At 38.2% G+C, this 19,749-nt stretch overlaps 1 pseudogene; it reads right to left on the bottom strand.

Annotated features, from left to right (window-relative positions):
- Positions 1–870: 870 nt before the first annotated feature.
- The window catches only part of LOC106973028 (60S ribosomal protein L31-like), a 35,704-nt pseudogene continuing 16,825 nt past the window's right edge, over positions 871–19,749 (bottom strand).

Below are 19,749 nucleotides of genomic sequence, written 5' to 3'. Positions count from 1 at the left end.
TCATTATTGGTGTGTAGAAGTGCAACAGGTTTCTGCACACTGATTTTGCATCCTGCAAGTTTACTGAATTCATTTATCAGTTCTAGCAGTTTTTTGGTGGAGCCTTCCAGGTTTTCTATATATAGTATCATGTCATGTGCAAATAGTGAAAGTTTTACTTCTTCCTTACTGATTTGGATGCCTTTTCTTTCTTTTTGTTGTCTGATTGCTTTGGCCAGGACTTCCAGTACTGTGTTGAATAAAAGTGGTGAGATTGGACATCCTGTCTGATTCCTGACCTTAGGAGAAAGGCTCACAGTTTTTCCCCATTGAGGATGATGGTAACAGTGGGTTTTTCATATGTGGCCTTTATTATGTTGAGGTATGTTCCCTCACAACCTACTTTGTTGAGGATTTTTATCATGAATGGATGTTGTACTTTGTCAAATGCTTTTTCTGTATCTGTTGAAATGATCATATGGTTCTTATCCTTTTTCTTATCGATGTGATATATGACATTGATTGATTTGTGATTAGTGAACCACCCTTGTAACCCAGGAATAAATTCCACCTGATCGTGGTGAATGAGTTTTTTAAATGTATTGTTGGATTCAGTTTGCTAGTATTTTATCAAGGATTTTTGCATCTATGTTCATCAGGGATACTGGCCTGTAGTTCTCTTTTTTAGTGGTGTCTTTACCTGGCTTTGGTATCATGGTAATGCTGGTTTCATAGAATGAATTTGGAAGTTTCCCTTCCTCTGTTTTTTGAAATAGTTTAAGAATAATAAGTATTAATTCTTCCTTAGATGTTATACAGAATTTCCCTGTAAAGCCATCTGGTCCTGAACTTTTGTTTGTCAGGAGGTTTGGGGAGGGCATTTTTATACCTTTATTTGAAAATCAGTGGGTACTTTTCATCCACTTTAACTATCTGTAGATTTTTTTAAAGTTGTGACAAGTACATAGGTAACCAACGTATAGAGCTTGTTTGGTGCATCTTCATTATTGATACATTTTCTGGACAACTTCACATGAATACAGTATGAAACATTCTTTATTCCTTTGGCCCAGACAGCTTTGTTGAGTCTGGTATCAATGTGTACATCTGTAGTTCCCATCTCCTTAATGGGAAATTTCCAGTTCTTTGAGTGCCCAAGGGACATGCTTCTTGAAACCCATTCCACGGATGCAGTTGTGAATGTTGATTGTATATTCCCTGGTCATTACCTTGTCGATGGCAGAATAGCCCTCCTCGCTATCCTTCTTTGCAGGAGCAATTCTGCAAGGCCCCAGTTGGAAAGGAAAAACACGAAGTATTGTGGGAGAAGCTATTGGGAGGTTTTGATTACTGACTCAATTTCTTTGCTGGTTATTGGTCTGTTCAAATTTTCTATTTCTTCCTTTTTCAGGTTTGGTAGTTAATATGTTTCTAGGAATTTATCCATTTCTTCCAGGTTGCACAATTTGTTGGCCTATAGTTTTTCATAATATTCTCTTATGATTGTATTTCTGTGGTGTTTGTTGTTACCTCTCCTCTCTCATTTGTAATTTTATTTATCTGAGTCCTCTCTCTTTTTTTCTTGATAAGTCTAGCTAAAGGTTTACCAATTTTATTGATTTTTTTCAAAGAACCAGTTCCTGGTTTCACAGGTCTGTTCTATGGCTTTTTTAGTTTCTATATCATTTATTTCTGCTCTAATCTTTATTATCTCCTTCCTTCTGCTTGTTTTAGGTTTTCTTAATTGTTCTTTCCCTAGCTCCTTTAGGTGCAAGATTAGGTTATTTGAGATTTTTCTTGCTTTTTGAGATAGGCCTGTATTGCTATAAATTTCCCTCTTAGAACCACTTTAGCTGCATCCTAGAGGTTTTGGACCATTATGTTTTCACTTTTATTCAAAATATATAAAGAAGTTATAAACTTAACACCCCAAAAATCAAATAATCCAATTAAAAATGGGCAGAAGGCATGAAAAGACATTTCTCCAAAGAAGACATTCAGATGGCCAACAGACACTTGAAAACATGCTCAACATCACTCATCATCAGGGAAATGCAAATCAACCCTACAATGAGATATCATGTCACACCTGTAAGAATGGCTAACATCAAAAATGTAAGAAACAACAAGTACTGATGAGGATGTGGAAAAAAAGGAACCCTTGTGCACTGTTGATGGGAATGCAAACTGGTGCAGCCACTCTGGAAAACAGTATGCAGGTTCCTCAAAGCGTTCAATATAGAACTACCTTATGATCCAGTAATCACACTACTGGGTATTTACCCAAAGAATACAAAAACATTAACTCAAAGGAATACATAGGCCTATATGTTTTTAGCAGCATTATTTACAAAAGCCCAAATATGGAAGCAGCACAAGTATCCATCACAGAAGTGGTGTGTGTGTGTGTGTGTGTGTGTGTATACACACATGCATACATACATATATGTATATACATACATACAATATATATATACAATACATACATTATACACACACACAGTGGACATTATTCAGCCATCAAAAAGAATGAAATCTTGTCGTTTGCAATGACGTGATGCAACTAGAGAATATTATGCTAAGTGAAATAAGTCAGTCAGAAAAAGACAAATACCATGATTTCACTCCTATGTGGAATTTAACAAACAAAACAAACATAAACAAAGGGGAAAGAAGACAGAGAAACCAAGAAGCAAGCTCTTAAGTGTAGAGAACAAACTGATGGTTACCAGAGGGAGGTAGAGGGGATAAAGGAGAAATAGGTGATGGAGATTAAGGAACGCACTCATGATGAGTACCAGATGTCATATGGAAGTGTTGAAACACTATATTGTACACATGAAACTAATATGACACTGTATTTAACTAAATAGAATTTAAATAAAAACTTTAAAATAATAAACCGATAAATAAATCCATAAACCAACAAACCAACAAACAGATGAACAAACAAAGTCGAACTTCCTTAGGTCCTTTATGATCCGGTTCCTACTGGCCTTCCCACCTTCACCATGGTTCCTTCTTTCATCTGGATTCCCTACTGCAGTAGCACAGAACTACTTTCCGTTCCAAGACAACTTCATGTTCTCCTTCTCACCTCTTAGGTTTTGTGCATGCTGCTTCCTCTTTCTGAGGCATTCAGTGCACTCCTTCACCTCGCTAACTCGAAATCAACTTGCAGGTTTCAGCCTAGATGTCATTTCTTCCAGGAAGGCTTCCCTGACTATCCTATCCAACTAGTCTGAGTTATATGGCTCTCCTATATGTTTTCTTAGCAACTGGAGTTTCCCCTATCATATTGCTTACCACCCTCTACGTTAATTCCCTGTTTATTTTCCTGTATCTCCCCACCAGCTTGTAAGCTCCTGAGGGCTGGGGTCATGTGTGTCCATCTGGTTCCCAGCTATATCCCTACTATCTACCACAAAGTTTGGCTTATAAAAGCCAGTAAAGAACTCCTTACTGATTGAGTGAATAACATGCATGAGATATTTTATAAGTTATGAAACACCTTGTCTCATTTTAACTTCACTGCCCTGGGAGACAGTATCACCGCAAAACAAAGCACCATGTTACTGTTACATTTAAGCTGACATAGACTATATTTGTGAAGTTTTATTTAAGTAACAATTAACTGAAATATTAACAAATCACACTTTTGGACAACTTTAAAGGAAATCTGACTTATACAAATCCTTCAAAAACAGTGTAATAATAACTAACTGCTTACAAAGTATCACAAAGGAAACGTTACCCTGTTATGCCTTTTAATGAATATAGGACACTCTGCTATGCATAACAGAATATTTTTGCATTCATAAATGTGCTAAAGTCCCCAAAAATGCTTAATACTCTTAAGTGGATTAAGCATGCCTTCTGTGATCTGATTTATATGGTGAATGTGCCAAGTCAAACCTTTCTCCACAGAGCAATCAGACTGTAAACTTCAGCTGAACTCTGATAAAATTATCATATTTCCAAACTAGTGGAGCCCAAATTAATGAGATTTTGCTTTAAGCTCTTCCTATGAAAGGGCCAGCCAATCTTTGTTGAACATTTTAAATGTATCAAAATGTTCTAAAATCATACTATTTAATATAGTAGTCACTAGACACGTGGCAGAACGTGGCTAGTGTGAATGAGGAATTGCATCTTTAATTTTACATCATTTTAAGTAATTTGAAGTTAAAAACTAAAGCAGTATGATTTTTTACATTGATTATATGTTAAAATTAAGATATTTTGGATATACTGCGTTAAATAAAATATTAAAATTATTAGAATTATTTTTGCCTATTTATTTTTACTTTCTGACATGGCCATTAGAAAATCTTAAATTCCATACCTTAGTTAACATTACATTTCTATTGGACTTCACTGTTTCTATTGGACTTATACATGCTCCACTGTTCAACTCAGATAGGAAAAAGAAATGTACAGTTTAGGTAAAATGGTACTTGCAATTTATTTTTAAGTTAATTTTTTTTAAAGATTCAGAGACAGCATGAGTAGGGGATGGGAAGAGAGAAAGAGAGAGAGAGAGAGAGACAAGATCCTAAGCAGGCTCCACACTGTCACCGCAGAGCCCAATGTGGGGCTCAAACTCACAAAGCCGTGAGATCATGACCTGAGCCAAAACCAAGAGGTGGACGCTTAACCGACTGAGCCACCCAGGTGTCCTGGTACTTGCAATTTTTAAATGTTGTGTTATTTATCCTCAAAACTGAGTTAAACTCTTTGGACTAGATGACATCCTAATACCTAGAAAATGCTAAATGCCTTTCCAACCCATAATAACAGCAGGTTATAAAGCATGCTCTAGGAGAGTGTAACTGAGCATTTATTTACCTAATTATACTACCACATTAGTCATACCAATTTATCTTTTTTCTTTATGTTTATTTTTGAGAGAGATCATGTGAGTGGGGGATGTGCAGAGAGAGGGAGGGAGGGAGGGAGGGAGGGAGAGAGAGAGAGAGAAAGAGAGGATCCCAAGCAGGCTCCTCACTGTCAGCACAGGGCCCCAAGTGGGGCTTGAACTCACAAAACCACGAGATCATGAACCCAAACCAAGAGTCAGATGCTTAACCAACTGAGCCACCCAGGTGCCCCCCCCCCTTTTTCAAGGAACATAAATTGTTTTATTTTTGTAATTGTTGCTTTTGTTTTGTTTTTTTATCATCTGTATGTCTGTTGATGAATCTTACCTTCAATGTGCAAAATATGTAAAGGGATACTGCTCTGGTTAGAATGGACACAGAGTGTGATCAATGGCCTCCCTCTGCAATAAGCCACAACCCTAACACTGCAACCGTCCCCCTACACACACACACACACCTCTCGTGCCTCTGGCACCTCAGCAGAATCCTAGGGCCCTGCCATAATAAACAATGTAAACAACACTTCTGTACAACACAGCCTAGAATTGGGAAGGAGACAAAAAGAAACCTTGAGCATTCAAATGGGATGTGTCAAATTTCAGATGTTTCTGTTCCCACGCTTCCTTCTTATTAGTGATCTCTGCAACCTTACAGAATCTGTTCATTCCCTCTTCCTGCATACACAATTCTAACATGCTTGGTTGTTGTTTCCCAGTGAACAGAATATCAGCTGCAGGAAACTGGAAGATGGACACGGTGTAGTTGGGAGGGGGAGGGGGAAATGCCGGGGGACCATGTAGCCAATGAGGAAAGAAGAGATTCTTGCAACTGGTAGCTCCGAGGAATGAAAGCAACATGGATAATTTCCCAAAGCAGGAACCAGAATTTACATACTCTAGTATGACAAGCTGGGGCCACTGAGTATAGGGAGTTGTCTCACACCCCTTAATAGTTCCTTTGGAAAGCACTGTCTCAGGACACAATAAAATCACTGATGCTCATATTCACCCTTAAGCTTTAACAACAGGATCAGTATGGTCTATTCTATTCAGTGTATAAGTCAGAGGAGTATACAATTCATTTAAGCAACCTGTCCATAAAAGAGACTAAAATAGGGGTGCCTGAATGGCTCAGTCGGTTAAGCATCTGACTCTTGATTTGGGCTCAAGTCACGATCACCTGGTTCGTGGATTTGAGCCCTGCATCAGGCTCTGCACTGACAATGTGGAGCCTGCTTGGGATTCTCTCTCTCCCTCTCTCTCTGACCCTCCCCAGCTTGTTCTCTCTCTCTCTCTCTCTCTCTCTCTCTCTCTCTCTCTCTCTCTCTCAAAAATATATAAATAGGGGCACCTCGGTGGCTCAGTCAGTTGAGCATCTGACTTCGGCTCAGGTCATGATCTCACGGTCTGTGAGTTCTAGCCCTGTGTCAGGCTCTGTGCTGACAGCTCAGAGCCTGGAGCCTACTTCAGATGCTATGTCTCCCTCTCTCTCTGCCCCTCCCCTGCTCATGCTCTGTCTCTCTCTCTCTGTCAAAAATAAATAAACATTAAAAAAATTATATATGTATATATATTTTTTTTAAAAGGAGAGAAACTAAAATAAGTCAAGCTTTAGTACTTAAAGAGTAACATCCTACCTGAATAACTCACATATGTGAAATAGCTCATTTCCTACCAAAGTTTGACAAATGAGGTGTTACAAGGAAGGAAGGATGCCTCCATGAATCACAACATATAACTAACATACATCTCCAGTCAACACATGCTTGAAAGCATTCTGTGCTTATGGACTGTGAACTTGGCAAAAGAACAGAAGACTTGCTCCTGTAATTCATTCATCCCAAATGGAGATAAGCTGAGTCTGCGTTCTGACAAGTATTTCCTGAATCAAAGTATCTGTCTGGGAGCTGGGTCCAAACTGCTGTAACACTGCAGACTTGTGTAATACAACAGATAGCTTTCAAGGCTGGGGGGGGGTGCAGGGAGTGGGGAGAGAAAGGGATGGGGGTAATCATGGGAGGCCCAAAAGGGAGACCATTTGGGAATGGAAAAGAGCATGCAAGGAAAGTAATAGCAACTTGTCTGCCAATAAGAAATCATTGTGGGTCTATGCATTTAGCCCTGGAGCCCACCAGCCCACCACAGCTATTGGCATAAAAGGAATATGTTCAAGAAACAAAATGTCCTTCAGACAGCACTTATTATTCTTTCCCTTGAGAGTATGCTGAACATGTGGGCAATATTATGCAACCTTTGATATGATTCAGATTAGAAGCAACTGGCAATAGAACTTGACATTTCTCTTTTGCTGGACTTATATTTCAAGACCTCTCAGGTGGTGTGACATAAACAGGAAAGAATGTGTTTGGTAGAAGGGTGTTGGCACACAATGAGTCAAGATAATTGGTCTCCTTAATAAAGCTACTATTCTTTTGGATATGACCACCACAGCAGCCTAAGAAAAGTGCTATTATATGGCCACTGTGATGGCAATGATTTTCCTTCTGTATTGATTTTCCTTGTATATATTAAACATACAGTTTAAATGCCTTATGAGGTATGTTTAAGGAACACAAGCAAGAATCAAAATAAGTTATTTATTATAGTAGGAAGATCATCAGACTAAGAAACAGGAGGTTTGTTGTGCATCTTTGGGTAAGACAGCTTGCCAATATCTCCTGCCATACAATGAAGAGACCTGATAAAATGAACTCTGTGTGTCTCCTGTTACAGTTCTGGTAACATCTAGGATACGGTGCTCAGAAACCCTCATGACTGCCATAAGACAGAACTTGTGCCATGATCCCACTGACACACTACCATTGCTACATGGTGTCGGCTTAGGGTGTCTAGGACAGAATGTCCTTTGTGACTGATGGCAGTATACTTTCTGGATGTCTAGATGTGGCTGGTAACATGCCAAGTTTTAATGGACTGTCCAATTGTTCTGATGGATTTTATGAAAAGATTAAGAATATCCTATCTCATAATGCCTTCCACATTCCCCTCCCTGGGAGTCCCCTCAGTTACCTTGTTTGGGGACAGTCTTACTTCCCTTGTGACTCACATCTCAATCATTAATTCATACAGGGCAAGGACAAACTGCTGCTAGTATCTTCTGCCTCCATCCAAGCAACACTCACATATGAAGAGGGCTTGTTTTGCCATTCGTACATTTTAACTCTTTATCCCCTTCCTGAATTGAACAATTCCACCGTAAGACAACAAAACTACAACTAACAGTTAATGGAATGCTAATGCCTAGGCTTGTACATGACACCAATTTACATGAACACTTACTTCCAATTGAAAGTTTATTTTAATACAATAAATTAGAGAAATCCTTCCTTTGTCTCCCCCTAAACTGATTAGCACCAACAATTCCCCAAACCCTAGTCAGTGAGGGTGAATTTCAAGAGAAATTCAATCCATGGCAGCCAAAATTCATCTGAGAGCTTTGAGCTTCCTATGAATTGATACACCATGTTCTTATGATTGTTTTCAATATAAACCTGCATATATGTGAGTAGGTATAACATGGTTGACATTAGTCAAATAATTAGTGAGGGGGCACCTGGGTGGCTCTGTCAGTTAAGCATCCAACTTCAGCTCAGATTATGATCTCAGTCTGTGAGTTCTAGCCCTGTGTCAGGCTCTGTCCTGACAGCTCAGAGCCTGGAGCCTGCTTCGGATTCTGTGTCTCCCTCTCTCTCTGCCCCTGCCCCACTCATGTTCTGTCTCTGTCTCTCAAAAATGAATAAATGTTAAAAAATATTTTTTAAAAAATCAGTGAGGCTCTCGTGCTGAATAAATGAGCTCCCAGATGGGATTAATTATTTCAGGAACTGCCTTAACTCTTTCATTCCACTAAGTTTCCATGTCATAATTAGTAATGTTCAATAAATTATATATCTTTTTAATTAATTTATTTTTTAATTTACCTCCAAGTTAGCATATAGTACAACAGTGATTTCAGGAGTAGATTCCTTAATGCCCCTTACCCATTTAGCCCATCCCCCCTCCACAACCTCTCCAGCAACCCTCTGTTTGTTCTCTATATTTAAGAGTCTCTTATGTGTTGTCCCCCTCCCTGTTTTTATATTATTTTTGCTTCCCTTCCCTTATGTTCAGCTGTTTTGTCTCTTAAAGTCCTCATATGAGTGAAGTCATATGATATTTGTCTTTCTCTGACTAATTTCACTTAGCATAATACCCTCTAATTCCATCCACATAGTTGTGAATGGCAAGATTTCATTCTTTTTGATTGCTGCATAATACTCTATTGTATATATATATATATACCACATCTTCTTTATCCATTCATTTGTCAATGGACATTTGGGCTCTTTCCATACTTTGGCTATTGTTGATAGTGCTGCTATAAACATGGGGGTGCATGTGTCCCTTCGAAACAGTACACGTGTATCCCTTAGATAAATGCCTAGTAGTGCAGTTGCTGGGTCATAGAGTAGTTCTATTTTTAGTTTTTTGAGGAACCTCCATCCTGTTTTCCAGAGTGGCTGCCCCAGCTTGCATTGCCACCAACAATGCAAAAGAGATCCTCTTTCCCTGCATCCTTGCCAACATCTGTTGTTGCCTGAGTTGTTCATGTTAGCCATTCTGACAGGTGTGAGGTGGAATCTCATTGTGGTTTTGATTTGTGTTTCCCTGATGATGAGTGATGTTGAGCATCTTTTCATGTGTCAGTTGGCCATCTGGATGTCTTCTTTGGAGAAGTGTCTATTCATGTCTTTTGCCCAGTTCTTCACTGGATTCTGTGTTTTTTGGGTGTTGAGTTTGATAAGTTCTTTAGAGATTTTGGATACTAACCCTTTATCGGATATGTCATTTGCAAATACGTTCTCCCATTCTGTTGGTTGCCTTTTAGTTTTGTTGATTGTTCCCTTTGGCGTGCAGAAGGTTTTTATTTTGATGAGGTCCCAATAGTTCATTTTTGCTTTTGTTTCCCTTCCCTCCAGAGACGTGTTGAGTAAGGAGTTGCAGCAGCTGAGGTCTAAGAGGTTTTTGCCTGCTTTCTCCTCGAGGATTTTGATGGCTTCCTGTCTTACATTGAGGTCTTTCATTCATTTTGAGTTTATTTTTGTGAATGGGGTAAGAAAGTAGTCCAGGTTCATTTTTTTGCGTGTTTCTGTCCACTTTTCCCAGCACCACTTGCTGAAGAGACTGTCTTTATTCCATTTGATATTCTTTCCCGCTTTGTCAAAGATTAGTTGGCCATACGTTTGTGGGTCCATTTCTGGGTTCTCTATTCTGTTCCATTGATCTGAGTGTCTGTTCTTATGCCAGTACCATACTGTCTTGATGAGGACAGCTTTGTAGTACAGCTTGAAGTCTGGGATTGTGATGCCTCCTGCTTTGGTTTTCTTTTTCAAGATTGCTTTGGCTATTTGGGGTCTTTTCTGGTTCCATACAAATTTTAGGATTATTTGTTCTAGCTCTGTGAAGAATACTGGTGTTATTTTCATAGGGATTGCTATTCATATTTTTAAAGGCTTCATAATTTACAAAATCAATTCCCATTTTACAGATGAGAAAATCAAGGTACAGAGAACTGGTGAATTAATTTCTTCCATTTGTTAATGTTCTTAATATCTTTTGTACCTGGAACAGTGCTGACTGCTATTATCAATACCTCAATACTTCACAGCATGGAATGGCACCAGCTCATTTTAGATTCTTGTTTTTAGAGGTTTTCAGTTCCTCATCCCGCTTCAGTCAGTTAATAAGCTCTACTGGAATAAAGCTCTCCTTATGACATTACCAGTATTAATACAACAAAGAAAACAGCCAAATCATATATTGGTATGAACTGTGCGACTCAATGGCAATGTTCCTACTATATTGCATGGCTCTGTGTCTTTACACAATGAAGCCATTTCCTCTGCAGCTTCTATCCATTCCCAAACAACAGAGGGCACAAACAATCAGTCCTCAGTGCAAGTGTGACGACACCGGCAAGTCTTTCCATTGCATCTCGGTGGCATTCCTCCACTTCTTTATGTTCCCTGAACTTCCTGATCTAAACTTTCTTTCCATCAAAGCAGAAAAGGACCTGATATTGTTTTAGGAGACAATAGAGATGTTCTGGAAAGGCCCTTTCAGCCTTGGCTTATGAGGAACCTCTCTCCAAATGTATAAGCCAGAATCCAAGGCCTACTGGCCAGCTCCTGTTCCCTAAGAATGTTAGCAATATTAGCATTTCTGTATAAAGGGCTAAGGAAAGGGAAAGTAAAAATTAGCATATCAACTATTTTTCTCTCCCTGGTCTGTGCGTGGATGCTTCACTGACCCAAATTTTGCTTATCAGTCAGTGCTATGCTCCTCTTAGGGCAAAATATAGCCACAAGAATTTTCATAGTAAGGGGTTTAGAATAGAAATAGAAATTTTGAGCTAGAAATGATTGTAAAGATGTTCTAGTCCAGGCTCTTCATTTTAGAGATGAGAAAATGTGAGACTCCCAAGATAGAGAGTAGCCTGCCCACACACGGCCTAGTGAGTGGCAGGGAACAGACAGCATTTGGGTGACCCAGGTTTGCTCTCATACCCTACCTACTCTGACAAGTCAGAGTCTCTCTGGGGCTTGGTCACGAGCCAACTGAGGCTCTGGGGACTGCTGCAGATCCATCCTAAGGATGGAGGCCATCCTTAGGTTTGTCTTGTCTGGCAAAAGAATTATGTTTATTATTAAACAAGAAAACAGAAAATATAGAGAAGCAAAAATAAAAGTAATTCCTAATCCCACCACCTCTGGAATTGCCACTGCTAACATTTGCAAAGTTTTTCTGACAGTGATTTGAATCTCTATAAGGCTTTTCTCCAGTTAACAGTGGCAGGGCCATTAGGTCATTGCATCATATTCTATCCAAAAAATAACACTTAACCAATCATCTTTCCAACACCTTACAGCACTAAGTTTATTTCTGCCTCAGGACCTTTGCACTAGCCATTCCCTTGGTCTGGAATACTTCTCTTACACCTTCTCAGGCTGGTTCCTTCTTGTTATTTCAGGTTTCTGTGCCTTCAGAAGAACCTTCCCTTACCAGCTCCTCACATTATAGCTCAATCATTCCCAATCAGATTACCCTATCCTATTTTCAACATAATATTTATCATCACCTGATATTTTCTTCTTTATTTCTTTAGTCCTTTATTGTCTGTCACCTTAACTAAGCTGCATAAAGACAGAGATTGTATGTGTCTTGTTCATCATGAGACTGTCCAGCACCTAGCACAGTACCTGATACACATTACGTAGTCAGTAATGGTTTGAAAAATATGAGTGATAGTTTGAAGTAAAAGGTTTGAAATAAATGAGTAGACATGTACTTTGGGTTGTACTATAATTTAATTTAAATTAGCCATAGCATTGGAAACATCTTGAATTCATGGAATACCACACAATACAGGCAACCTGAATAAACACGAATGGTGAAATTTGCCTTTTGTAGTACTTCTATATTCAACTGAAGCATTTTTGAACAAGCATGTTTCTCATAAATAGTTATAATTGCTACACCTTTTAATCAAAACTATTATGGTATGAGGTAAATATGAAATTCTATCCCTAAAAGTGTACTGTAAGCCTAAACATTCATGGGCAAATTTGACCTGATCTCTAGCACAAAAAGTACTCAAACAGTTTCTCTTCCTTCAGGAAGCAGGACTTTTTTGATATATAAAGCCCACTTGTCTAAATCCAATCTAATATGAGGGAAAGACAGGATAATTTTACCTTTGAGGCCTATATTCAATTCGACTGTAATCTTTTAAAAAGTAACAAACATCAGAACTTTCTTTAAAGGCACAAAATTATCCCATTGTAGGCAGGTATTTGGGAGTCATGTCTAATCTAACCTTTAGAGAGTAAATGGCCAATAACCATTGGCAATAACTGAAGGCATGGGCTTTGTAATCAAGAGTCCTGGCTCAAGTCTAACATTCACCATTTACTGATACCTTGGGCAAGTGGCTTTAACTTCTTTTAAACTTAGTTCACTTATGTGTAAAATGAGTAATAGTGCCTACCTCCCAAATGGGCTGTAAAGATGAAATAACATATACATCCCTCTGGAAGGTACCTACTACACAGCAAATACTCAACAAATAGTAGCTAGTATGACTCTATGGATAGAATATATAAATATATATACATGTATATATATATATAATATGGTAAAGAAGTTATATATATATATGTGCGTGTGTGTGTGTATATATATATATATATATATGTATATATATATGTACATAATTTGGTAAATTAAAATGCTTATTAAGACCCACTTGGGGGGCGCCTGGGTGGCCCAGTCGGTTAAGTGTCCGACTTCAGCCAGGTCACGATCTCGCGGTCCGTGAGTTCGAGCCCCGCATTGGGCTCTGTGCTGACGGCTCAGAGCCTGGAGCCTGTTTCCGATTCTGTGTCTCCCTCTCTCTCTGCCCCTCGCCCGTTCATGCTCTGTCTCTCTCTGTCCCAAAAATAAATAAATGTTGAAAAAAAAAAAGACCCACTTGGTATGAAGTAGGAATCATCTAAGACATAGGAAGAGTCTGTCGTGATTCTATTTCTCAAGAAGTTCACACCTACGTGCAGGAGATAAGATGAAAACACAAATAACTAGAATCCAAGGTAGATCATGGCTAAATGCTCTAAAAAGTAAAGTTGTATGGTTAGAATTCTTCTGGTTGCAGATGCCAAAAACCCAATCCAAACCAGCTTAAGCATAGAATGATAGATTGGCTCTCAGAACCAAAGAATCAAAGAATGGGCTTAGACTGGAGACCTCATACTACTGAGTTACATAGGTTCTCTCCCTCTCCTATTCCTGCCAAAGATCACAGATTTTTGCTTGACTCCATTCTTTCCTAATACAGTAAGAATTCCTCTTTGTTACAGAAATTAGAGCTACAATTGGCCTTCAATTCTAATCCTTCTAACTTACTCCTGACAGATCAATATGGCCAGGGTGATGGAATATTATGATTGGCTTGGTTTTGATTATCTATCCACCTGTAAACTGCAATGAGGGCAGAAAAAAATTCCCCAAAGGAAGGTGGGACAGGTTCCTGAAAAGAGATAAATAACAAATGTGTAAACAAAAGACAAGTATTGGTAAAAATGTGAAGCAATTGGATGCTAAATGGTGTAGCTGCTATGGAAAATAATGTGGATGTTCCTTAAAATTTTTTAAAGAGAACTAACATATGATCCAGAAAGCCCCCTTCCAGGTATTTATCCAAAAGTATTAAAATCAGAAACTCAAAAGGTAATAATAGCACTCTTATGTTCACTGCGGCATTATTCACAACAGCCAAGATGTGGAAACAATCTAAATGCCCATCATCAGATGAATGGATAAAGAAAATTTTGTGTATACATATAACAGAAAATTATTCAGCCTTAAAAAAAAAGGATAAAACTTCAGGACATTATACTAAGTGAAATAAGCCAGTCACAGAAAGACAAATATTGCATGGTTCCAATTACATGAGATATCTAAAATAGTCAAATTCACTGAATCAAAGAGTGCAGTGGTGGTTGCCAGGGGCTGGGGAGGGGAGAAAGGTGGGAGTTACTAATCAACAGGTATAAAGTTTCAGTTAAAGAAGATGAATAAGCTCTAGAGATCTGCTGTCAAACATTTTACTTATAGTCAACAATAATGTGTTGTTATACTGTACACTTAACATGGGATCTATTCACTCAAATTTTTAAGTATTCTTAGCACAATAAAAGTTTATAAAAGAGGAAATGTCAACTGAAACAATGACCGGATAATACTAGTCATATTACATCATGCCAAACAGTCCTGCATTTTTAGTATGAATATATTTGTTATTATTATATCACTGGGAAAATGCTTAATATCAAAACAAGTGATATTTCTCTCATTTTCTTGTCCATTATTTATCTGGGAGGAGCTGGAGAGAAATCCAAAATTTAAAAAAATATCCTGACTATAATAGACTCAATCTCTATCAGATTCTTGGTGATCTGGAAGTCCTGTGTAGTCAGTGTGTCAATTAAAAGGTAGAAATAGGTTACGTTTCTCTTAGAAGACTTTTAACCAAACAGAAAAACCAGTTAATTCTCTCCAAAATCAGTCATAAGCCAGCTAGCTGATCATGAAGAATACTGCTGAGAAATATTTATGCCCAGGATGTGAAACAAACTTCACATGGTCATGAAAGGGGGGGAAAAAGTCCAATCACCCCAGAGGCATTGTTGGAATTCAATAGAATCCATTGTAGCTCTGATGAAGATTAATGAAATCATCACGTAAAGACAACATGAGGCACGCATTCTTTTCCCAGCAGTCCACTTGGATAAGGGACACAAAGGCCTTCCTTGGATAAGGGAAAGACCATTTGCCTTCCATTCTCTCCTTTCTTAATAAAAGAATCCCAATTTTTAAGCTGGATACATTGTTGCTTAGCTAAGAAAACTACATTTCCAAGACCTCTTTGCAGTTTGGAATAGCATTGTGACTGACTTCAAGACAACCAGAAGTCTGCCATGATACTTCCAAGAAAAATGGAAGTGGTACCCTTCTTGTTCCCTCTTCCCCTTTTCTGCTATAGGTAATGTGGATGCAATGGCTGGAGCCAACTTGGTCTCTGAGGTGACATTGGGAATCTAAGTCAAGCATGGCTGAGCATCAAAATAAGAGAAGTTTGGGTCCCCAACACCATGCAGCTGCCATCCTAGCCCTGAAATGCCTCTGTCCAGACTGAAATAAATCCACATCTTGTTTAAGGCACTGATTTTCACATATTTGTTACTCATAGACAAACCTAATCCTAATTGATGTAAAAGATGTCCTTAATCAGTATACTTTATTTCATCTGAATTAAAATTCCTAATAGCCTTTTCTCTGTGAATACACAGCCTTATACCATCTTGAAACCAGAAGACAAGTGCCTAATATTCTTTGTGCTATTACACATCTTTTGTAAGTTTAATGCTATTGTTACATGAATGAGAAACCTAAATTAATACAAATGTTTCTCATGAAGAATGTTTTCATTTTTTATTTTAATAATGTTAAAATGCAAAGGTAAATATAAAAATGAAGCTTATATTTTATGTCAGCTCTTTATAGATTCATTGTATAACTAAGTCGTTTAACACCATTTTAGATGAGTCAGCTCCCAACAAGCTAGCCCTAAGAGCTGAATTAATCTAATTGTTCTGTCAATGCTTACACATTTTATGTTAATATTAAAAGGTTCTTCTATGGAAATATTATATTCTTATTTTTAATATGCTGGCAGCCCTCCCATGGAGGGAATATAGTTTGCACCCATGACAATGAATGAATGGAAAAGCTGGAGTTAGGGAGTTTTTGAATTATCTAAAAAGAGTGACAACGCTGAGGCTATAACCATGTTAAACTAGGAAAGTTACATTCCCTTCTTCATAGATGAAACTGTACAGGCCAGTATCAGTGAAGGATACAGCATGAATCCTTCAACAGTGTAGATGGATTTAACTTTTGTGTATACCACATGGTCAGGTGAAGTTGACAAAGCAATGATCTGACTGAATTTAATGAACATTTCTAGTACATTGGTGACTCGTTATTCATTCGCCAACCCATCCAAACTACTATGAGTACTTACTACATGACAGGCAAAATGCTAGGTGTTAAGGGTATAAGGATAAATAATACATGAATAAAGGGAAATAACCCAGGGTGACTGGAGGAGAAGGCACATGGGAACATAAATCAGGAGATTTTTCTATTCATCCATTCAGCCAACTCCCTCAGTCGACCAACAATGATTGAATATCCACTATGCATCTGGTTAGGAGCTACAGATACAGAATCAAATTCAAGCATAAATTTGTCCTACAAAGTATCTAATTGACTCTAAGGCTCAATTAGAGCCCACTACTACCTGTGTAGTAGCTAAAATATTGTTTATATATGAAGAGGACTTTATCTGGGTCTTAATAAAAATATTAAGTCCTTATCACCAATCCCCAAAGGAAAAATCCTCCATCTAACTGGGAGCAGACAACCCTTGCTCAGAAAGTTTTTTGGCACCTATCATATGTTCAATAATGATGACAAATAATTATCATTTGTTGTGTAAGGCCTAACTCTTCCTACAAAAATGTGCCACAGACCTCATTCTCAGGAATACAGGCCATTCCTTCATTCAGGAAGTAAATACCAATTGAGCATCAGTTATGCAAGGGGCACAGTTTTAGACAGCTGGAATACAATGGTGGACAAAACAGACAAAGATCCCTGCACTCAAGGAGCTTATATTCTAGTGGGGAGAAGCAGGCATGCATAAACAACAAATTATATAAGATATTTTAAAAAGGATAAATACGATGGAAAAATAAATAGAGAAGATAAAGGGGGTGAGAAGTGTCAGATTGGGGGCCAATTGCATTATTAAAAAGGATGGTCCAAGATGCCCCCACTGACAAGGTGACATTTGAGCAAAGCAAAGGCAGGAGTATCTGAAGAGCACCACAAAGTGTGGCTGGAGTAGAGTGACTGGGGGAGTGGGAAAGAATAAGATCCAATAGGTGATGAGAGATCAGATGACTTAAGGCTTTTAAGCCATTTGGAAGACTTTAGGTTTTACTGAGTGCACAGTGAGCCACTGGAGGGTTCTGAGTTAGAAGTATGGTATGGTAAAACTTAGGTTTTTAAAGGACCATACTGGTGTCAAAACATTTAGAATAAATTGAAGAATAGAGGAAAAGCAGGGAGACCATTAATAGGCTATTATAGGAATCCAGGGAGATAATTATGATGGCTTGAACAAGTATAGAAGTAGAGGTCGTGAAAAATGGTGAGATTCTGTATACATTTTGAAATCAATAAAATTCGCTAAAAAATAAAAACTGGAGGCAGGATATAAGAGGAAATTCAGGAAGTGATCCTTAAATTTTTGGCTTGAGTGATTACAAAGATGGAATTGCTCTCAATAGAGAAAGGAAGGCTATATTGGAAGAACAGGTTTAGTGATGGAAACAATCAATTTAGGTCTGAACATGTTGAATTTCAGACGTTTATTAGCCAACAGTTTGAATATATTAATTAGAAAGTTGAGTGTGGAGTTTATGAGATGTACAGGCTGCAAGCATTCCTTCAGTCTTTGGTATTTTGTTATGGCAGCCCTCACAAACTAACAAAGAGGGACCACCAGTCTATCCCCCTCCTGAAGGTAGTGGCTCACCCGGTGTTGTCTAGGTTACTTCCTTTGGTTGCCAGACAGTGGGGGCCAGTAAATGTTGGGTTTGTGTTGCCTATGTTGTTGGGTAAGGGAAAACGTGGGATGTTGGGGCCCAAACACCAATTTCTGTTCTTTTTACCAAATCTCCCTACTTTTCCAAGTTCCTGTTGGTTGCCTCTTACATTATTTCCAGAGATTAAAGCTGTACTTAGTATAGAGAAGCAGGAAGAAACCTGCTCCAGACTGAAGTCCAAATCCAATCATTTACTCAGTAACATATATATAAAAAAATAAAGACAAGCGCAATGTCTTCCAGTGCCCTAAACACCTAACCTAGCGTTGGACATCTAGTGCAGTCTCAATAAATACCCTTTTTTTGAAAATTGATGTCAGTTTTCAACTGAAAACTGAATTTCAATTGAACTCAATTGAAATTGAATGCCAGTAAATGACTCTTGTAACTTTCTGCAGCCCAATCCCCTAATAGCTAATACATGTTAATAGCTCTTCAGTTTATGAAGCTATGGTTACTTAATCCTAAACATACGCTCAGCCCCAGCCAAGGCTTTGGGACCATGTAATTAACAACCTATTCTGATCAGGAAATGTAAGGAGCTGTGTGCCAATAACTGGATATGAATAACTTTGTCTCTGATCTTGCTTTAACTTTGTACCCTGGTTATAGTAGCTGAGACCTTACCATATATTCCCACTCTAAAAACTCGGCTCTGTTCAATTACTACCTAACTCCTGTGGGCTGCCTTGAGGCAGTATCCTTATTGCTGGATCACCATGGTCATGCCTGTCTACCTGCCTGAACACCTGTCTATAATACTTACTGTCATACTTTCTACCTGCCACATGCTACCTAATGTCAAAATGTCTTCCTGCTGTTGGACCAGATTGATACCAACTGCCTGCTAACTGCTTGCTCCTAAGACTTATACTAGCCACCTAGCCCAAGAGACCTAGCAAAGCTAGGAGTAGGTTTGCCAGATAAATACAGAATACCTAGTTAAATTTGAATTTCAGAAAAGTAATTTTTTTGGTAAACGTATGTTGCAAATATTACATGGAATATACTTATACTAAAAACTTATTTGTTCATTTGAAAATAAAATTTAACTGCATCCTGTGTTTTTATTTGCTAAATCTGGCAACCCTAGCTGGAACCATGAAAACCAGAGCTCCCGGGTGCTTAATGATATTTTTATTCAAAAGTGTTGTTCTCTTCAGGCTTTAAGATGAGGTTTTCATTTATTCCAATTGGTAATAAGAAACTGAATCACCATGCAAGTGGATTTAAAATAATGTTTTCATTTTCCATTTAAGAAAACCCTGAAAAACAGACAACTGCTTGTATCCTTCTAGGCACTCCTCAATGAATTCATTATGGGTAACAGTGTAAGTAGAATTGCATTTGGTTCCAGACTGAAAACTGAAAATTAATGAAAGAGGATGAGGGGTGAAGCTTGACATCACCTTCGAGAGGGATGTTCTATTTAACTAGTCAGGTTCATTTCATTTTATACAGCAATCTCATTGATTAGAGGACCATTCAGGGTACATTAATGTCACCTCATCACTGTAGTCCTAAAAAGCTAGATGTGCACATATTTGGACAACACAAACTATACTTATACCTCAGATTCCAACTTGCGAAAGAGATCAA

The sequence above is a fragment of the Acinonyx jubatus genome, chromosome X (assembly GCF_027475565.1).
Source record: "Acinonyx jubatus isolate Ajub_Pintada_27869175 chromosome X, VMU_Ajub_asm_v1.0, whole genome shotgun sequence".
NCBI lineage: Eukaryota > Metazoa > Chordata > Mammalia > Carnivora > Felidae > Acinonyx > Acinonyx jubatus.
Note: the sequence above shows the minus strand (reverse complement) of the source record. Positions and strands in the feature narration are given on the sequence as shown.